This window comes from Saccostrea cucullata, unplaced genomic scaffold (genome assembly GCF_032062105.1).
Source record: "Saccostrea cucullata isolate Sc308-1 unplaced genomic scaffold, CSIRO_AGI_Scuc_v1 ctg4607, whole genome shotgun sequence".
Taxonomy (NCBI): Eukaryota; Metazoa; Mollusca; class Bivalvia; order Ostreida; family Ostreidae; genus Saccostrea; species Saccostrea cuccullata.
The window spans coordinates 23,697-31,125 of NW_026931076.1; the positions used below are offsets into that span (position 1 = coordinate 23,697).

Below are 7,429 nucleotides of genomic sequence, written 5' to 3' on the forward strand. Positions count from 1 at the left end.
GGGCCAGCCCCTTTTTCAAGATATCATTTGAAAGATCTTGAAATTTTACACTTCTTTTGTTCTATATGTTTTAACAAAATGTTTACAGATAAAAAGATATCGTAGAAAAGGTGTTAAAAATTTTGAAATTTGCGATTTGTCATTTTTCGAGCCATAACCAGCGCCGACGTACTGCACTTCCGGTATAAACGAAAGACGTTACGCATATCTATAGACTTTGGTCTATCATACCTGAACGTTTCATGTTTCTATCTAGAGCCATTATTGAGAAAGTCTGGAGACAACCTGACCCTTTAAAATTCATGAAATCGGCAATATTTCCAAACCGGAAGTGACGTCATCAAAACAGAAAAAAATGCATAAGGTTCAAGTAATGTTACATAAGTCCTGAAAGTTTCGTTGAAATCTATCGAGCCGTTTTCGAGAAATCGCGTGCACAAAATCGGTAAGAAAAAAAAAAACAATAATAATAACTAGAGCAAAGCTCGTTGCAAAGCAACGAGTGGGTCTTCCTTCCTAGCGATAAGCAAAAGATTAAATGTTTCTGTCTAGATTGTCAACTTTGCTAACATTCTCTTTTTCGATTTGTCTCAGAAACCCTTACTTGAATTCTTTAATTTGGTGTGAGCATGAGGTCTAAAGGGTACTCTCTCTAACAGCATTCTTGAAATCGTATCCACAACAGTTTAACTTCCAATATTATGACTTTTGATATCGGATATATCATGTTTGTGAAACGTGTCATACTACAGAAACATAAGTGTTTTGCTACATTACCATCTTAAAAATGGCTTTAAAATCATTTAATATACAATATAACTAGGTAAATAAAATAAACAAATTATATAATAATTCAAAAAATCCAAATGTATTTACAATAATGATGAACAATCTTCATTAGTTGCAATCAGTAAGTAGAACAATACTTTTATAATAAACGCACAGAAATGTGTTGTGTATGTTTCAAATTTGCAGCTTTCCACTAGCAACTGGTGGTACCTCAATAGGAGTGTAAAATTCTCTGAAAGGTATATTGTAAACATATTACATATGGCTGTGTATTCTTTTTTAGCGGCTTTGGCGGAATGCAGCAATCACTAAATCAAGTACAAAGCTAAAAGTCTTGTACATAAACATAAATAAGAATATCTACGCTAACTTATTCAAAAGTCAATTTCCACCAAATATTGTACAAGCTAAATATTATACATTTACAGCATTAAAGAAACAAATCTCTTTGAAGGTATTGCCCTGCAAAAGAACAATTTGAATCCCCTACACTAAGGATGCTCTGTGCCAAGTTTCACTTTGGTTCTGGAAAATGATATTGTGAAATTTTAGACAATGATGATAATGGATAAAATTATGTTTTTAAAAAATTTACTGGTTCCTTTAGCTCAGATGGGCTAATAAATATGCAACAGGCACAGTTTTGCAGTTGACATTGAAATGCGACTGGACATCTCTTCAATCTTGTTTTAGAAAACTACATGTACATGCCCTATGTACTGAATTCCTTGGAATCATACACATGTTTATGCCTTTAATTAGTTGTATGTGCCAAAATAACAATTTTTTTTACATTATACTGTAAAAAATACACATACATGTATTACAAGATCTTCTAATCCTGCTGAAGACAGAGGATCTATCTTAATCATTAGAATAAGTAAGTCTAAACTTTGAAAGGGAAGACCTTAATAAAGAGGTCAACATGCTACACAAACAAAATATTATTATATTTAAAAATAACATTTATTCCAATGTAATTACTGGTACATGTATTTCTGTTACAAAAACTATTTCACTTGAAAAACTGAGAGCAATTGATATGTTCATATTTGTGGATTTATGTTGTCAAATCAAAATTTAAAAATGATACACAGTGTGTTTAAAAATTGTCTTCACAAACCAAAACTTGACTTATTTTCACTATGCTGTTTATTCCATGTCACATCCAAACAGATGATCTTCTGGCAAATCATGGTCATGCTTGGTATCAAAATTCAGTCTTCAGATGAGTCACACCTATCCAAAAGAAATTGAAATTTTTTAATCTATAATTCTTTTACTAATAAAAAGTGCAATTCATGAGATTATAAATTAGATTATCAAATTGAGAGATAAGATATTGTCACATTTTCTGTGTATAATTTGTAAATTTTAATGTACTCTTTCATCAATTAAAAGAAGTTTACACCAATTAAGGCAGTCATTTATGCTATTCCCTAATAAGACAACATACAAGTGCAAAGTAATCATGCACTAGTGGGTTTAGGATAATGTGCTAGAGTATTTATGACAACATACTAGCACGATGTGACAATGTGCTAGCATGTACGTCAGTGATAATATGCCAGCAAACTGAATCCAACATGCAGTGAAGCTAACACTCAACAGATTGTTTAAAGTTGTGTTTGCATGATATTTTGTTTTGTGTTAACACAGCAGCGTGTTGTTTAAAGCTGCATTGGAGTGGCAGTCTGTTGAAATTAACATGCTAACACACTGCAACTTCACATCATTGGAACACCATAATTTTAAAACTGACAAACCAATATCTTATGATTACTAACTAGGTAATTGCAACTGTAAATGCTGATTTCATGGTGACAATAATACCGGTAATTCACTGTATATCTGAGAACTGATCAATTATAATAAGGCGTGTCCAGATAGGGCCACTTGCTAAAGCTCAATAGCACTTTCATAAAAGCGTGCCATCTTACCGACACAAAAGACGCCATTAGGCTATCACACAGCTCGCCATCACAACACTGAAAAACACTTTCGCACTAACACAAGTTCGCACCACACGCTGTCACACTAACACACAACACACTGTCACGCTAATACAATTTCACACAACAAAATATCAGGCTAACACGAGTTCACACAACACACTATCATGCTAACACGAATTCACAAACACGCTGTCTCGCTAACACAAGTTCACACAACACGCTGTCTCGCTAACACAAGTTTTACACAACACGCAGTCTCGCTAATACGAGTTCATACAACACACTGTCTAGCTAACAAAAGTACACGCAACACACTGTCACGCTTAGATGAATTCACACAACACACTGTAACGCTAACATGAGTTTACACAACACGCAGTCTCACTAACACGCGTTTACACAATACACTGTCATGCTAACACGAGTTTACACAATACACTGTCACGCTAACACAAATTCACAAAACAGGCTGTCTCACTATTCACTAACACAAGTTCGCACCAAATGCTGTTGCGATAACACACTGTCATCCTAATACCATTTCACACAACACACTGTCATTCTAATACCATTTCACACAACACACTGTCAGGCTAACACGAGTTCACACAACACACTGTCACGCTAACACGAATTCTCAAAACAGGCTGTCTCACTATTCACTAACACAAGTTCGCACCAAACGCTGTTGCGATAACACACTGTCATCCTAATACCATTTCACACAACACACTGTCATCCTAATACCATTTCACACAACACACTGTCAGGCTAACACGAGTTCACACAACACACTGTCACGCTAACACAAATTCAAAAAACATGCAATATCGCTAACACGAGTTCACATAACACGCAGTCTGGCTAACACGAGTTCACACAATATCCAATCTTGCTAACACGAGTTCACACAACACACTATCTCTCTAACACCAGTTCACACGACAAATTTTCAGGATAACAAGTTCACACAACACACTGTCACGCTAACACGAATTCACACAACATGCTGTCTCGTTAATAAGAATACACACAACACGCTGTCTCGCTAACATGAGTTTACACAACACGCAGTCTCGCTAACACGAGTTTACACAACACGCAGTCTCACTAACACCAGTTTACACAACACGAAGTCTCGCTAATACGAGTTCAATCAACACTCTGTCTAGCTAACACGAGTTTACACAACACACTGTCACACTTACACTTTATACACAATTTTACACAACACGCTGTCCCGCTAACACGAGTTTACGCAACACATTGTCAAGCTAACAAGAATTCACACAACCCACTGTCAGGCTAACACAATTAAGTTCACAAAAACACTGCCTTGCTAACACAAATTCATACAACACACTGTCTCGCTAACACAAGTTCACACAACACACTCACATTGCTGAGTTTAAAGTAAAGGTCTACCCTAATTTGAAGAGGTTTAAAACTAACATATCTCTATATTAGTAAAAAGCCTCAAATTTAAGACAAAAACATTTATGCAGTAATGTTCCTTAACATGCATCTGGCATATAAAATGAATGAGACCTTAAAAACCTCACAGTACATGTTTACTTAGCTAATTAAAGGTCTAAATTGATGCTATTCAACAATATATATCAACATCTCTAAGTATGTGAATGAGTGAAATTCTCAAATAAATATTATAAATCAAAGTGTCAATAAGAAGCTGAACCTTACGTTGCAGGTTCCAATCCCATTGCTAAATGCTTTAGACAGGTTACTCCTATGAGACTGCATAAACCAAGATTCTGTGTCACGGTAGGTGTTAGCACAAAATGGATCTCATACTTCTTAAAGGCAATAAGTGCTGAGTACAAGTCTATATTTGCAGCTAATACCATCCCAAGTGGTGGCACCATGAAATGACTGAAAAATGTATGATTAAGGCAAATAAACAAACATTAAACCATTACAGCAGTCTTATCAAACAAAAATGCAAACTTTCTATTATTTCAATTTTTTTAAACAAATTTCTTTTGCAATTTAACTGAGCAATATTTGTTCTTTTTTTGTCAGTAAAGTATGATATTAAATAATTAAGACTTTTTGAGAACATCTATTTATAGCGAGTCCAGACAGCAGCACAAATCCCTGCCCATAATGCGAGCTCTTATGATAACACCTTGGCAAAAGAAGATTGTGACTTGCACATTGCTCCACACAATTTTTCCGCAGTATACTTTGGACACACAGTGCTTAGCTTCTTTAACATGTTTAAGCTACATTCAAAATTCATTTCTATTTAATTTGAATTAGATATCCTTACTCATGTTCACATGGAGCTAATGGGAAGTAATTTAACGAGCAGTGAATTCATTCGAATTAAACATTTGAATAAACTCTCAGTGTGAACATTGAGCATGGATGCACCAAATGTCAAATGCGGCTTGACAAGCACAATCTAAATTAAAACTAAATAAGTATCTGCCCTCACCCTTACAGTCACACTGTCAATATATAATTAGTTGAATATATTCTGTAACATTAAGTGCAGTTTGAATTATAGAGTATGATCACTATGATAGATAGTAGGACTGTTGAAATTACATCCTCAAATTTAATAAAAATAAAATATAAAGCTGTGGGGATTTACAAGGCAAACAGAGAGCGTCTGAACTGTAAAACAGATAATATATCGGTGTGTCTGTGTATTTCTAATAACATCAATGTACGTCACTGTCATGTAATCAGTAGTGTAAATTTTAAGTAATAAAAATATTCTAACCTTCATTCCAATGGTCCAAGCCAATCATACATTAAAATGTCGCCGTCAGCTCTTTCATCACTCGATACAATTATCACTGGGGAATCCGAAGCAGAGTCAAGAGTGTTCATCCTTGTTAATGTGACAGTCAGAATTTCCTCGTAAACAATTCACACAAGATTCTTAGAATATATGAATCGGGATAATTCTGCTTAGAATAATGTTCCAGAGAAGTGACAAAGTACTTCGTAGCTCCAGATTAAATGAGTGTGCATGTCTACAAGCGGATTCTTTGTGAGAAAATGTTCAACTTCACAAATCATTCTATTTTCAGTTTGTAAACCATGACAAACATGTGTCCGACGTCGACTCGAAGGGGCACACTAAAAACGGGATATACTAGAGACCTGATATTTACCTGACGTTTTAATTTTTAATTAAATGGTAATATTGAGTATTTTAAATTACTTATGTACAGACTTTATGACTTCGAGGCATATGCTATACAAAAATTCAATTGTTTGGAACATTTACAGACAAATTTGAATCAGGTCAAATAAGTGTTTAGTACATCGCGTCTTTAGTACCTTCCTATTTCCCACAATGCCGCGCGTTGTTTACAAACAAGCGCGAAAAAATCCTCTAAACTAGGTACTATTTATTGTTGTGTACATCATCAGATTTTAAAATTATTTGAATAAAAAGAAAACAAAGAAACACCGAATCAAAACTATATCTTTTAGATGCATCAACTAAAAATGTGCACATGTATGCAGTAAAGGCTTGGCTGGCTATAGTAGACAGCTTGTTCCTGAAAGGTTTCTCACATACATGTACTTGTTTTATATAAAAAACAATTAAATATAGCTGGAAGTTTATTTCTTTTTATATCAAATGACAAGATTTTATAAGTTCGAAATTATTTCAGTCAAACTTTTTCATAATATACCAATATTTTTAGCTATCAGAAAAAACGTGTATGAGCTATTAACCCCTAATTATAGGGGCCAGCCCCTTTTCATTAATCTAATATGAAAGCTCTCGTAATTACACACAACTTTTGTTATATATTTCTTACCAAATTATTCTCGGTTCAAAAGTTATTACACAAAAAGTAGCAAAAATTCAAGAAAAAAAATTACTAAAATTTGCCGTTTTATAGCTTCCAAACTTTAGAAAATCAGCTTATAATTTTATCGTTCTGCACATCTACAATGTATTGGCTACAAGTTCTCCAACTTTCGTGTAAATATCCTACGTCGTTCTTGAGATTTTTAGTGGAAACGAGACATCAAAATTATCAATTAAAGGGCAATAACTCACAATTAAAGGCATGCATCAAAAAATTGAAAACAGGTGTAAATAGGTTTAATTACAAGGTATCTAACCTGAAAGTTTCATAAAAATCAGTCCAAAGGTCTTTGAGAAATCGCCTGTCAAAAATCGAGCGGGAAAAAAAAAATAAAATAATAATAAGAAACAGTAGAATAACAGTAGGGTCTTCCGAAGGAAGCGGAAGACCCTAATAAGAAACAGAGTAAAAACAATATGTTCCCCAACTTCGTTTGGGGAACATAATAAGTGATGGGGGTGGAATATCTAAATATAGATCTGGGGCGTGTAGATATTGTTTCTCGGAAGTTAGCAGAAGGGGATGAGTATGCTTAACTCCAAACTCTAGTTGCTTTAATATTAATCAAATATAATTTGAGATTATGAAAATAAGATAAAACCAAGAATTTTGATTAAATTTCCGTGAAATCCAACTCGGGTGAAAAGAAAACAAAAAAATCACATTCGGTATACATTAATATATAATTATATTAAATTATCCCATGTTTCACACTTTTGTTGATGTCCCTGGCATACTCTTCAAACTAGACAGTGATTCCTTATATTTCCATTTCATTGTGAAATAAAATTGTAGACTTAGACATTTAAAATGTAGACAAATATA

General features: G+C 34.0%; 1 long non-coding RNA gene across 1 annotated transcript; it reads right to left on the reverse strand.

Annotated features, from left to right (window-relative positions):
* Window positions 1-1,153: 1,153 nt before the first annotated feature.
* On the reverse strand, window positions 1,154-6,119 carry LOC134231339 (uncharacterized). Its single transcript, XR_009984540.1, has 3 exons — window positions 5,494-6,119; window positions 4,446-4,634; window positions 1,154-2,028 (listed from the first exon to the last, which is right to left on the reverse strand). It is a non-coding gene; the product is annotated as an uncharacterized LOC134231339 (long non-coding RNA).
* Between the last annotated feature and the right edge of the window lie 1,310 nt (window positions 6,120-7,429).